The sequence below is a fragment of the Marmota marmota genome, unplaced genomic scaffold (assembly GCF_001458135.2).
Source record: "Marmota marmota marmota unplaced genomic scaffold, marMar, whole genome shotgun sequence".
Classification (NCBI taxonomy): domain Eukaryota; kingdom Metazoa; phylum Chordata; class Mammalia; order Rodentia; family Sciuridae; genus Marmota; species Marmota marmota.
The window spans coordinates 60,808,718-60,824,282 of record NW_026000026.1 but is presented as its reverse complement, the minus strand read 5'-3'; the positions used below and the strand labels follow the sequence as shown (position 1 = coordinate 60,824,282).

The 15,565-nt window shown below is 36.0% G+C and overlaps 1 long non-coding RNA gene across 2 annotated transcripts in view; it reads right to left on the bottom strand.

The window, feature by feature from the left end:
• LOC125619077 overlaps window positions 1–15,565 on the bottom strand; it is a 72,550-nt gene that overhangs the window by 44,756 nt on the left and 12,229 nt on the right. For both annotated transcript variants that reach the window (XR_007350566.1, XR_007350567.1), the window contains exon 3: window positions 357–431. This is a non-coding gene — a long non-coding RNA (uncharacterized LOC125619077). The remainder of the gene's footprint in view (window positions 1–356; window positions 432–15,565) is intronic.

Here is a 15,565-nt window from a genome sequence, read left to right as displayed (position 1 = left end):
GAGTTTTGATAATAGCATGAATGTCAAAATTCAGCTGCCAACCCTAAGCTGTCAGCTTTCAAAATGCTCTATAGAGTGCTTGTCCCTCAGGGCATAAATTCCAAGGAGCAACTGAGCTGCCCTACAATTTGACAGCTTATCCTAGTTCTGGGAGTGCCTTACATCTGTGTAAATCTAGGAAAACTTAAGTGGTAAGAGCAACTCTAAGATGTGGAGATATGAATGGAGCACAACCTCTAAGAAAATAGCTCAGAGGACGTTTGGGTGCTAGATATTCAAATGGCTCAGGAGGCCTTTGGAAAACAAGCTAACTTCTGCTATGCTAGTTGGATTGCAACTGGGCAGCAAGCACTTACCCACTGCTGCAGCCAAGATTCTCAAGGTGGAAAATGATATCGTGGGAGCAGCTCCTTCCTCCACTAGTGACCCTGCTAAGTAGAAGCAATTTCCCCAATTATGACTGCAATTTCTCATCAAGCATTACATAACCCATATCATTTCATCTTCCTAAAATAAATTATTCATGTCGTTTGGGAATTCATCTGGAAGCTGCAGGTCAAATACCCCATTTGCTGCTAAATTACTGTTAACATTTTTCTTTTTTCTGATTTATTAACTGTTTACACAGAATATTGCTTGGATAAAACACATTTTTCTCAATGCAGTTTTTCTATTAAAAAAAAAGTACATCTTTATTTTCCTGTGAATCCCCAAGGTCAAGTTAAGGGTTATCATTGGCTCTGAAAAAAGTAAAATGTCATCCTAAAAAAAAAAAAAAATTCAATTGGTATTGTACCACCAAAGTATTGAACACATGGAATGAGTATTCTATCTATTCTGTGAAGACAGTGTATGCAGTGTAATGGAAAGTAGTCTATCAACTCTTATACTACCCTGCTCTGTGACAAGAGGCAAATTATTTTCTCCTCTGGCCTAACTGATTTCACCCTTAATGGAACATATTGGTAGTATCAATTTTGTGGACTATTAAAAAAAACTTCATTAACTAATACATAAACATTAACTAATACATAGACATTTAAATGTCTAGTATCAACTAAATACTCCAGAAAAAATAAGGATACTAGACATTTAGTAAATGCTTGCTAAATCTTAACCATTATTTTCTACATATTTGAATAATTGTTATATTATCCTGATTTGTTCTTCTAGAAATTCATTATTTTTTGGAAAAAAATGATAAAGAAATGAGTCAGCAAACAGTGCAATTCTTTATGGTATTTCTGGAATGTGAGTCACTAATCTAACCATGGGATGCAGGAAGTCAAGAATTTGGCAAACTAGAGGCCATACATGTGTCTAGTAAGGGGAAAAGTTGCCAGCTTAGTAGGGTAAGACAGATATTTCAAAAGCATCTATATAACATGTTGAGGTTCATCTTTTACCTACTCAACTGCGTATCTGCTGAGGGTCTGCCCCACCACTCTTATCTCAAGCAGCTCCTGTCATGTTGTCATATTGCCTTGTTTATTTCCTTCATACCATGCATAAGTACCTGAAATTACTTATGAACTTCTTAAGTTTATTTGCTTATTGACTCCCCAACACAATTTTCACACATTTCTTTATCTACTTCTCTTTCCCATTCATAAAACTCATGGTAGAACATTTCTAGTGCCGGTTTACTTCTCAATACTTTGCACAAAGGAAGCAATGCATACATCATGCTCTTGCAGTATTCTGCTGCCTGTGAGAATCATCAATGCAAATATGTGTGTGGCATTGGGGAAGGCATAGGCTGTAATCTTAGGAACCAGAACTATAACACTTGTCAATCATCATTATCAAACTCCACATTTATGAACCAACACTGTAAATGGAAGGATGGTTCAAAAAAATGGCAATCTGATCTCTTGTCTCTTGTTCCCAGAGCGTTTGTATAGGAATAGAAAGATACATTCTAAAATGAAATTATATTATTCTGATATTCAATTGGGGCTTTCATAAATTAATTAAAGACAAAATGGGAAATATTGGTCTGTTAAACGTGAAAATCTCCAAACATATTGGTACTAATTTAAGGTTATTTTGTGACTCCTCTAATTCCATAGGTGTCTTGTATTTTCCATCTGCCACAGAATAGCTTCCCTTTTTCTGATACTATGGGATAGAAACACAGTAAGCATAAAAGATCATCTTTGACCTTGAATTCAGACACAAGCATTCCATGGTAACTATAACAACAAAAATGAGATCTAGCATGATGGTTTGCATAGAGCATTTTCATATTGAGTACAGATGCATTGCCAGGCAGTTTCATGTGCTGAAATGACTGATGTACTAATAGCTTTCATTCACAAAAGACCAAATCTGTAAAGTATTTTCTACAAGCATTATTTTCCATAGGGGGTCCACCAAGAGACCTTGATGGTGTTTAGCTGGCCGATGAAGGATCCCAAACGGGTACACTGACATGCCTGGTGCTTTGACAAAGATGGTTGAAAGGGAAGAGTTGACTGCATCACCTACACTTGGCTTCTCCAGCATGGCAGTCTCATGTACTTCTTACATTGTTGCTCAGGGATTCTAGAGGGAGTATGCCAAAAGACAAGAAGTGGAGCTGCCAGTATTTTAAGGCTGAAGTCAGGATAGCCTCAGTTCACAGAGAAACCTCACAGATTTAGGAAGGAGACACTGACATTTGACTCCCATCTCTCAATAGGAAGAATGTGGAAGAATTTGTAGTTCTTCCATACAATCATACCATGGATTTAAAAAACAACTAGGTGGTACATCTACTAGTGAAACAGTTAAATGTGCTTGCTTTACCATACATAGTTAAGTAATTTTATTAATGATCAAAATATGCCTTTGATAAAAATGAACCCTTTTTGAAACTGAAAATTGAGCAAAAACATGATGATCTATGAGAATTTCTTTTATGCCAATTAATAGAAATTAAAATTTTCAAGAATAGTGATTTTTGTGATTTTTATTAACTGTATTACACACACACACACACACACACACCAACCAAATTCATATGCTGAAGTCCTAACCTGCAGCACCTTAGAATGGGACTATTTTTGGAGACAAAAGTTTTTCAAGAAGTAATTAAGTTAAAATGACATCCTAAGTGTGGACCCTAATCCAATGTGACTGGTGTCCTTTAAAAGATTAGGACATGGACACATACAGAGGAACAAGCAACTGAAGACACTGGTCGATGGCTATCTGCAAGACCAGGAGAGAGGGCACAGAAGAAGCCAAACCTTCCAACACCTCTATCTCAGGCTCCAACTTCCATAACTGAAAGAAGATAAATGTCTGCTGTTTAAGACACCCAGTCTGTAGCAGTTTGTTATGACAGCCATATAAAACTAATGCTGTGTTGTGTGGTTTTAGTAAATACCTTGGTAAGTTTCACAACTGCTTTTTTTTTCTTTCACAGCTGAAATCTGCTATTCCAAAGAGTACTTAAAATGGTTTTCCGTCCATTTTAATATCAGATGCAGTAATAAGAATTGTTAAAAACAAGATTAATAAGCAATTTACTTCAGAAGCACTTGAACTCTTATCTTAATACATACCAAAGAAAATAACCTATCTGAATAAATTCGCAGATAACTTAGTTCTTTGCTTCACTTTTCAACCACTACATAAAAATGTATAATTATTTTGTTAATTATTTTCACTGGTCCAATTTAAAGTTTATTTGATATTTATTTTGCTTTTTATTTCCTAATGGAATTTTCATTAAAAGAATCCAAACAAGCAACACCTCTATTTAGCCCTTGAAATCTTAGGTATAGCTGAGATAGGTCTAGTTTCTAGCAGGAATTTTTTTTCCCCCTCTCTTAACTATTTCTTCCTTCAGCTCCCAGATTTCGCCCTCTTAAATTTTCTTCTTACCTTTCTAGTTGCTTGTTTCCAGAAAAATGTTTTACATTCTCTTCTTCGATTCACTGTACCTTTAAAGTAGGTGTGCCTCATAAATCTGTAATTGGTACCTTTCTCTCTTCTCTTTACAAATACTCTTTGGGTGATCTAACATATCCTCAAGTTTTATCTATTCTCTATGTGCTGAAGATTTCGAAGTATTTTTTCCAGCTCAGCTATTTTCCTGTTCTCCAGACCCATAATCAAGTGCTAACTGAAATCTCCATCTGAGGGTTCCACTGGCCCCTTCAATTCAAGAACTCCAAAGATTCATTTATCATCAGTCTCCTAAGATTAGCTTTTCCACATTCCCATCAACATCATGAATGATCCAGTCACACAAGCTGCCACTCAAGTAGAAAAAGTGAAATCATCTTTGACTTGCCCTGCCTTCAACCCACATATACAACCAGTTCTCAGGTGACTTTTTCTCCTTAGTATCTTTTGAGTATAACTGAACACACACACACACACACACACACACACACACACAAACACAAACACAAAATTTCTAGTGCTTGAGATAGGGCTCTCATTTTTTATCATCTAAGTTATTTTAACCACTCTTTAATAGATACTCTTTCCCCTGGCTTTGTATTGCTCCTAATTCATGCTCCATACTGTCACCAAAGTGCTCTTTCTACAAGGGAAATCAGATGAGTCCTCTTTCTTGTTTAGAATTCTTTAATGGTGCTACATAGAACCACTCCCAGTCCTGGGAAAGTTCAAATTCCCTAACATGAGAGCAAAGTCAGTAACTGATCACCATTTCTTTCCTCTCTTGAATAATTTCTAATCCTTACTCCAAAACACATTTTAGATATCACTTGCCCCAGAATGCTTCTTCCTACTTTCCTCTTCCTACTCTGTCTTCCTACCCCCTACCCTAGGATTTTTTCCTTTGTAGTTCCTATGCCAACCTCTGCCATATTCAGATGCCTGAATCTCTCACTAGGAAACTGTGTTTTCCCAGAGATCAGCTATTGGATTTTATTTGATATCAGGGTATAGTTTCCATTCAACAAATATATTCTAAATAAATGAGTGAATATACATTTTTTTTAAAAAATTTGCATTGTAATTCTCAAGTAAGTTTTATGAAAGAGTATCAGTATGTCTCAGTGTCCCAAAATAGCAACCTGGAACCACAGTCAGTATTTCCCAGTGGGAACTATGTCCAGACAAAGTAGAAGATCCACTAGTTTGAAGAGCAGTCCTTGAAGGTCCTGCTTGTTTGCTGACTCTTGAAGAAAACCTGTCCAGAAGATGACTGAATGGTGGTAATTTAAAGAGCCATTACCTGTGCATAGTACTGGAAATATTTCTGCCTGGTGAGAAGGACGCAACATAAGGATGCTTTCAAAAGAAAGACACTGAGCTGGCAGTAAATGACGAAGCACATGCGAGGGCAATTAACTCTCAGGATCACGACTCTAATATTCAGTGCAATAATCAAATGTAGAGTCCCAGGTGTATCTTATAAACTTAATAGTATTTAAGGGCAAAAATAAAACAATTCTTTGAACAAACAAGCAGTCCTTATTGGAACATGATTTTGCCTCCCTATAATTCTTAGGCAACACAATGGGAAGTATGTTCAAAAAAAGTCTCTGGTTTATAATAATTTCTAACGCAAAGCACAATTTCACTGAAAAAACATAATACTAGCTCTTTTTCTGTTCCCTGGCCCTTTTTAATAGGGCTTTGAAAGTTCTAGCATCTTCTGCCACAGTAAGGCACTAGAAAAGAGGATGAAGAGTGGATTACCCTTTCCTTAAACATCATTCACACAAATTGCCCTGAGGTATGATATTTCAACTGGTTTCTTCACATCCGTAGAACTCTGCTTCTTCTTTGGGGGGCTGCTTATGGACTTCTCTGCCAGACTCAACAGGAAGCCTTCCTCCTTCCCAGCAGATAGCAAAAGTAAAATATAGATGCTCTTTCATTCTCAGTAAACATGGAACTGTCTTCCTCTTGCATGATCTAGATATAGTTTACCATTTTGATTTAAAAAAAAAGAAAAAAACAGACTCACAGCCAAACTTGGTCACACATGCCTGTAATTCCAGCAGCTCGAGAGTCTGAGACAGAAGTTGTGCAAGTTTAAAGCCAGCCTTAGCGATTTAGTAAGTCTCCAAAACAACTTAAAGTGCCCATGGGTTCATTCTCTGGTACCAAAAACAAACAAACAAAAATTTTAAAAAAACAACAACTAAAAACCAGATTTTCTATACCAAATACTAAGCAAAAAGGATTTCTTTTAATAAGTGATATTGTAAAAATCTACCACCTCTTTTTTTTCCATTTTGTAATCAAATTCAAATTTCTGCTGCTAAAAATTATAAGGACCAGATGTGAGATTTCCTTTCTATTAGAAGAAAATTTGGTGTCTCTGGCTCTTTTGGTATCACAGACACAGCAAAGACATGAATATAAGAATCTATTTGCTTTGGCTTCTCCTCCTCTTTCTTATTATTAACATTTTCTAAACCCCCTCAAAATACCACCAGCATAACTCAGACCCTACTCAAAGAACAGAGCCCATTCCTTCCTTCAAGTCTTTTCAGTAAATGTTAGTTACTGCTATGATCCATAAAATCATTTAGACGAGAGTATAAACTTGCACCATCTATGCAATCAATGACAGTCACTAAACTATGATATTCTTTTCCCAGAATCCAAGAGTTTATCACTTATAGATTATTCTTTGTAGTTTCACAAATACTACCTAAGGTATATTTGGCCTTTTAGTGCACTGAGGACAGTTTTCATAAGCTTACATTGGAGCATGGAACAGCAACTCCTCATTTGTATTTTCTTCCTTGTTTAAACACAGAACTCTCCCAAACTCAGCATGAAACCTTATGAATATTTTCAAACTTATTATTACATCATTGAATAATCTATTTAGTTGAGTCATAAAAATGGTCCCCAAAATTTTTAGAATCGGGTTCATGTCCTATTATTATTTGTTGATGTGTTAACAACCATCCCTAATTTAGTGTCTTGAAACAATGATGATTTAGTATTTCTCAGACTTCTGTGGCCTGGCTGTGAAGTTCCTTCTGGTTTTTCCTGAACTCAGTCATGTGATTGCATTGACCTGGAGGAACAGCTAGATTGGAGAGCTAGAATGGCCTGACCTAGTTGGAATGGGTGCTGGCCATCAGCTAGGATGCCACACTTCTCTATTTGGCCTTTTAGCATATAATAAGCTAGAGCGGTTTCTCTCCATGGTGGTCTCAGTGTAGAAAGTGAAGGTACAGCTTGAAAGACCTCTTTAGGCCCAGGTCCCAGAATTCGCAAAATGTTACTTCTACCTTAGTCTATTGGCCAAGGAAGTTGCAAGGATGGTTCCAAGAGTGCAGCTTCTCCTTAACTAAAAGTAAAAATCTGCCAGTCGGAATTAAGAGGATAGAGAAATAGACTCCATCTCTCAAGGGAGGAGTATACATACCAGGATGAAAAGAATTTGTAAACATATTTTCAGTACACTCTACAGGTGGACTCATTCATAAAATTCTTGCTGATGTTACTCCCTATGTAGAAAAAACAAAGATTCTAAAAATCTTCTGGAAATTATTCTCCAAAAAAGCATTTAAGAAGACATATCAGTTACTTCCTACATACCACTATAAATCTTCTCACTCTTAATTTTTCTGTTGTTCCAGCTGCAACTATACCACTATCTTTTCATGACAGCAACCTATTTCATAGAGGTGGGTTCTCTCTAGTGTGAGAGAAGTCCTGGGCAAATAAATACTTTAGCAGGGTACCTGTTTATAAAACAGTATAACTTATTTCAGTACCATTTTGGAGATCCAACCTCACATCATCTCAAAAGAAATATTACTCTGACCATCTGCCCATAACTTCCCAGTTCCCCAAGGTATCAGATAATCCATGTCACACCTCTTTGCCCAACCCTGTTGTGGACAGATGCACACAAGCTCAGTCTCACACCAACATCTAAAAAATCTCTGTTTTTCAAGTTATTGGACTTCTCCTAAATACCAGATGACCATGTTAACTGTAAGTGCACATGAATCACTGACCGGAAAGGAAAAACAAGAGCTCACATGGGAAATTCTCAATAAATAGGGAATGGGAGTCATTGGGTCCTGGACAAGTCTGAGAGGTATTCTATATTTCTCAAACTCCCTCAGAAGGGAGCTAAGCCATGGAGTAAAATTTAAATGAATGGGAGTTTGAGTCAGCAGATAAAGTCTTCCTGCCTGCCTGCCCCCCACCATGCTGTTCTGAAAAGCATTGTTTATATGACCTCTTCAAGGACCCCTTAAAATTGGGCAATCAATGGAGCACAATAGCAGCACTGGCCAGTTTTCATAACACACCTTCATATTAACTCTCCTTTCCAAGTTTCACTCCTCTTTCCCTCCATCTTGTTCACTGGGATTCAACTCCCTAAAAAACAATAGCACATAAGCCTTTAATTTGTACCCTACTTCTTACAGAACCTAGGCTAAGGCACCACACCACACAGAATTCAAGTCAGCCAATGGCTAGTGGAAGTCATGGAGCGCAATGGTTACTAAGAGATGAAGCAGTCTTCCAGTTTCTGTTCTAGCAAGTAAGGAACTGTGAAGTCACCATTGCATCTGAACAACAGGTAAAAACTAACAAACTGCAAAACCAACAACTCTTCTTTGATCTCTCAGAGAACTGAGGTCACAGGCAAACCACTACACCCAAAACTGGAAAAATAAAGAAGCAGATACAGAGAATCGTGGTTTACTAGAGCAGAAACCTCAGTGGGAACCCGTGCTGGGGTAAGAAAACCTGAAGTACAGTAACTGATAAATTACTAGAGATTCACAAAAAAAAAAAAAAAAAAAAAATTCTGAGAGTTTAAAACATTTAAATCCAGGAGCTCTACCAGGTTCTTACAGTGAATATTAGAGAAAAATCCCCTCTTGCTTGTGACAGAGGGAAGAGACATGGAACATCTTAAAATAGATCAGAGCATTATATTCTTATTTATCAAGGCCTGCCGTTAGGAAAAACTATTTACCAGTACCTAATATGCTGCAGTTTTATCAGAGCCTAACCTACCAAAAGGAAGAAAATACCCAACCCTAATCACCTCTAGATGTAGAGTTCCCTCTCACATGGGCAAATAACAGAGAAGAACTAGTGAAATTCAAGGCCAAGGGTTCATCCAAAGATGGAGACTATCATAGAACTAGAGAATGCTTCCTCTTCTCCATACCTTATCACCAAATTACTAACAGCCTATTTACTTTTTCTTTTTAATATTCTTTTAGATGTTGATGAACATTTATTTTATTCATTTATTTATATGCATTGCTGAGAATAGAACACAGTGCCTCACACATGCTAGGCAAGCACTCTACCTCTGAGCCACAACCCTAGCCCCCTACTTAACATTTATCCAGTACATCATGTCCATTTGTCAACAAAAAGTTACAATACACACTGAAAAGCAAAACATAATTTGAAGAGGCTGAACAAGTAATAGAACCACAGACAGATTTGCCAGGAATATTGCTTACATTATTCATCTGGTTTTTGCATGTTGTAAGTTGCTCCATTAATGCTCTTAGCATGTTATTCATACAGTTTAATGAAATTAAACAAGAAATCAATAATGGAAATACAAAAGATGACTGGAAAATCCTCAAATACTTAGAGATTAAATGATATACTTGTAATTAAAAAAATAAATAATATATAATAAAACAAATAAATAATAGATCAATGATGTAATGATGTAAATCTCAAAAGAAATTTTAAAAATTAAAACATTTTGAGCCAGATAAAAATGAAAATACAACTTTAAAAAATTGTGTGATTCAGCAAAAGCAGGCTCAGAGGGAAATTTACAGTATTCAGTGAATATATTAGAATAAAAGAAGGATCTAAAATTAATAATCCAAGTTTCCACTTTATAAAACTATGAAAAGAAGAGCAATTTAAATCCAGAGTAAACAAAATAAAATAAGTAATAAATGTATAGCTGAAATCAATGATTTTTTAAAAAGGAAACAATAGAGAAAAATCAACAAAACCAAATAAAATCAATGTCTCAAACTAGACTTATGAATATAGACACAGAGTATATATCCTTCACAAAATGATCATAGACCCAAATGTAAAACAGGAAACTATAAAACTAGAAGATAACAGGAAAAAATTCTAGACGGCATTGGGTATGGCAATGACTATTGTGTGTGTGGATGTGGTACTGGGGACTGAACACAAAACCTTACACATACTTTAGCATGTGCTGTAAGCTGTGTTACATCCCCATCCCAGCAATACAACACCAAAGGTATGACTCATGAAGAATTGACAAGCTATCAATCGATAAGATCTGAGACTTTTCTATGAGAAAGACAATGTCAAGAAAATAAAAAGAGAAATAACAGATTGAGAAAAGACATCTGCAAAAGACACATCCAATAAAGCACTTTTATCAAAATGTATTTTAGGAAAATCTCAAAATTCAATGATAAGGAAACAATCCAATTCAAAAATAGCTAATGGCATAAATAAATAACAAAGAAGACAACAAATGTAAAGTGAGCATGTGAAAAGATATTTAATATCATATGCCATTCAAGAATTAACAAATTAAAACAATAAAATACACCACTGCATGCTTATTAAAATGGCCAAAATTCTGACAATAACAAATGCTGGTGAGGACCTGAAGCAACAGGAACCCTCATTCATTGCTAGTAGGAATGCAAAACTGTACAAACTGTACATACTCTTATCACACAATCCAGTAATTACACTCTATGGTATTTACTCATAGGAAGTAAAAACATGTGTCCACACACAAACCTGCACACCAATGATCATAGCAACTTCACTGATAATTTGCCCAAATTTGCAAACAACAAAGATGTCCTTCTGAAGGTAAGTATGGTATGTATAAACAATGTAATATTATTCAGCACTAAAAGAAATGAAATATCAAGCTTGGAAAACACATGAAGGAAACTTATGTACACTTTATTAACTGAAGGAGGCCATCTGAAAAGGCTATAAACTGTGTGAGTCCAAGTCTATGCCATTCTGGAAGATTTTAGCATTCAGATCAATACTAGCTCGATCATTTAACTAGCTTACTGCCTTATGCCAACTGACTTAAGCTTTCTTCTCCTTAAATTACTCATCTGTGAAACAGAACTAAAGATTATCTCCTTCATGATATTGTTCTGAGAATTAAAGAAAATCAGGCATATAAAGAATTTAGCACAGTGCTAGGCAGAAAATAAGCATTTGCCATCTCTCTTACATATAAGAAGCATCTACAGTATACTCTTGAAGATATAAAGAAGAAAAAGCCGATGAATGCTCTTCAGTAATTCATAATCTAGTAAAAACCTTGAAACTATATATCAATATTAGTCCCTAATAATTTTTTATAATGATAAATATGATCTGATCAGGAATTAAGGGCCATAAAGAGTAACATCACTGCAATCAATTGTAAAATTTAACCCCTATCTCTCACCATGCACAAAACTCAATTCAAAATGGATCAAGAATTTAGGAATACAATCAGAGATCCTGCGTCTAATAGAAGAAAAAGCAGGCCCTAATCTCCATCATGTGGGATTAGGCCCCAACTTCCTTAATAGGACCCCTATAGTACAAAAATTAAAATCAAGAATCAATAAATGGGATGGACTCAAATTGAAAAGTTTCTTCTCAGCAAAAGAAACAATCTGTGAGGTGAATAGAGAGTCTACATCCTGGGAGTAAATTTTTACCCCCCACACATCAGATAGAGCACTAATTTCTAGGGTATATAAAGAACTCAAAAAGCTAAACACCAAAAAAACAAATAACTCAATCAATAAATGAGCCAAGAACATGAACAGACACTTGTCAGAAGAGGATATTCAATCAATCAACAAATATAAAAAAAATGTTCATCATCTCTAGCAATTAGAGAAATGCAAATCAAAACTACTCTAAGATACCATCATACTCCAGTCAGAATGGCAGCTATTATGCATACAAACAACAATAAGTGTTGGAGAGGATGGGACTGCAAATTGGTGCAGCCAATATGGAAAGCAGTATGGAGATTCCTTGGAAATCTGGGAATGGAACCACCATTTGACCCAGCTATCCCTCTCCTAGGTCTATACCCAAAGGACTTAAAAACAGCATACTACAGGGACATAGCCACATCAATGTATATAGCACAAATCACTATAGCTAAACTGTGAAGCCAACCTAGATGCCCTTCAGTGGATGAATGGATTAAAAAAAAAAGTGGCACAATGGAATTTTACTCAGCAATAAGAGAGAATAAAATCATGGCATTTTCAGGTAAATGGATGACTTTGGAGAAAATAATGCTAAGTGAAGTTAGCCAATCCCCAAAACACAAATGCCGAATGTTTTTTCTGATATAAGGAAGCTGACTCATAGTGGGGTAGGGAGGGAGAGCATGAGAGGAATAGATTAATTCTAGATAGGGAAGGGAAGGGCAGGGGATTAGCAAGGATGGTGGAATATGATAGACATCATTATCCAAAGTACATGTATGAAGACATGAATTGATGTGAACATACTTTATATACAAACAGAGGTATGAAAAATTGTTCTATATGTGTAATAAAAATTATGATGCATTCCACTGTCATGTATTTAAAAAATAAAACCAACTAAAAAAAGAAAGAAAAAAGAAACATTCAGACGCCATGACAAATAAGAAGACTGTGTCAGATATTTTGCAGCCACATAGTCCTGTGCAGAGTCAAATCCTGATATTAGTCAGCCTTACAGCTTTGATAAACATCACCAACAGGAAGCCACTAAAGGCTTTATCAGTGCTATATTTGGTGCTGGTTTAGCCCTTACTTAGAGAACCCTATGCTGTATTGATCTTCTTACCTCAGAAATGATATAACTACCCCTGGGGAAGTGAAAATATACAGAGCTCTGTGAGCTAAGCTTAGTTCCTGGATTTATGTCTGCAGGATATGAAATCCTAAATAGATAAGGAAGTTCAAGATGTATTTTCATCAAAAATATGGGAAGAATTAAGTCCCTAGCAATCATACTGGAAATCTGCGTGCGTGCAAAAGACAACATAATATAGTTTTTAACCTATTTAAAATCCAAATATACTTGACCCAAAGCCCACATATGTCCTACAAACTTCAATGGATATAATAGCATTCCATGCAAGAGAGATTATTAAGGCTAAGAACCTCTTCTTGACATGAAAAAGTGATTCCATAGTGAGGAGTGATTCCATAGTGAGGTTCTGACTTAGTTACATGAAATAACTTTAAACAGAAACATATTAAAGATAGAATTTTGCTGAGTTCAACAAATAAACAAATTATAGTTTAAAAGTTACTATTAAGGCTCCTAAAGCAATACAGTTTAGTGTAGTGTCAAATCAGATACTTTTGAACCAAACCGGAAACTCTGATTTAACAAAAAATTACACAATTAAAAAAAAAAGACTTAAATGATATTTGTGATATTCTTTCTGTAATTTTATTTATGCTAAATCATTTTTAAAAATCAAAGTAGATGATAGTGATATATTTATCTTCTATCATAATTCAAATAAATGTAATTTTTAATCCAAAAGTTTCTAAATGGCAAACTTCCAATTTCCACATTCTTTTCCAGAAAATCCATTTGGACAAAATATCTGGGGTCCTAAACACTGTTTTAACTTTGATAATTTAGAAGCAAGACTGTAACTTAGAGAAGGATGATATAAGAAAGAAAAAGTGAGAAAAGAGTAGGCATCCCTACTACATAGATGTATTCATTTTATAAAGCAACAAATGGGTAAATTATGTTAAAAGAATAGAGCTTGAGTTGGGAGCAATAGAACATACCTATAATCCCAAAGACTCAGGAGGTGGAGACACAAGGATTACAAATTCAAGGCCAGCCTCAGGAACTTAGCGAGACCCTCTCTCAAAACAAAATAAAAAATAAAAAAACTGGGGATATAGTTCAGTGGTAGAGCTCCCTTGAGCTCAATCCATAGTACTAAATAATAAAAATAATAATAATAATAAAGTTTAAGGATATTATTTAAAATTACAAAAGTTGATAAAAACTAAAAATAACATAATTTTTAAACTTAATCATTGAAGACAGATATATAGGAGTAATGTGAATTACTAAACTCACTTATTAACAGGATTTTATATATATGATCTATTGATTATGGAAGCATAAAGGAATAAGCATGTTATCTAAAGTTATCATGATAATCTTCAAAAAGATTTTTAGAAAGTAAAAGATGTTGCTATTTTGGAGAGAATAATTGGGAATGAAGAAGAGTGTGTGAGAAACTTACTATCCATTTTAAGATCATCATTATTATTTGTTATTTTCCATATTCAGGTGTTACTTTTAAATAAAAATTTATAAATAAAATATTGCTTCATATTCATACTGCCATTACTTATTAATAAATAATAATAAAAACCTTAGATGTGATTATAGGTAACTGCAAAAGAAAGAATTTCAGAATATTTTAATCATAAATCTCTGCAATACAATAATAAAGATTATCTTTACTCTGAAAAGCTCAACATTTTCCAGTTCATTAACATTTTTCCAATGAAATAGGTTCATGACAGAAAACATTATTCATATTTAACACCTGACAACACATTCATTGGTATAATAGGAAACGAAACAAAGAAAACTACTTCCAGGCATTACCAGGTGCATCTACTATGTGACAACAAGTCACATAGTTTAGTTTATTTTTATAACTTTATTTTATTTATTTATTTTTATGTGGTGCTGAGGATCAAACCCAGCACCTTGTACTGCTAGGCAAGCACTCTACCACTGAGCCACAACCCCAGCCCCCACCTAGTTTAATTTTTAGGGCCTTACTTTTCCCTTCTGCTAAATAAGAGTTAGAAACAAGGTCTTGAAATTTCTTCAGGCTCAACACACATGATCTCCAACAAAACAGGTCATTTGATGTAATCAGAATCAAAATTTTCAGGTGGAGGAAGAAGATGGCGGCGAGGGGAGTGCATTGCCCCCTTGTGCTGCGTCACTGTGTGGGAGTATGACGAGTCAGGACGGCTAAAGGCTATCTTGTTAGGAATTTCCAGCAATAGTGGGGTGCTCCGGAACCTGGAGGAAGGATTTCCATTGCACGAGGATCGGCTACGGGGACTCAAACTCGAGAGATTTGTTGCACGGAGGGTAACACTGCTTATTCAGCAAATCGCCCCGCGGCTACAGTCTGCAGCGCGCGCTGGGAAACGAGGAGATAGTGGCGCAGGGATACAGCGCTGCAGTTTCTGCCAGCCGTGCAAGCGCCGTACTCAGTGCTGAATTCTGGGTTCGAGACGGGGGAAGAAAGCGGTCCATTTCGGTTCTCCACACCGGTCAGACCACAGAGGAGGCCAGCGGCCACCATATTGGAGAGCTGACATCACCATCCCTGTTTTCGACTGACCGCAGCTCATTCAGCCATAGAACAGGTAATTTCAGGCTGCCATTCGCCTGCGGCTTGCAGACAGATTACTCAGGCTCAGTGCCTGAGTGCTTCTTGGAGCCTGCCCTTATCAGAGCATACACCGAGCACGGAGCGGCCGAGTTCTGGCTCCCGGAACTGCCCTGGCCCAGGGCTAAGGAGCCCGCGGAAACTGCT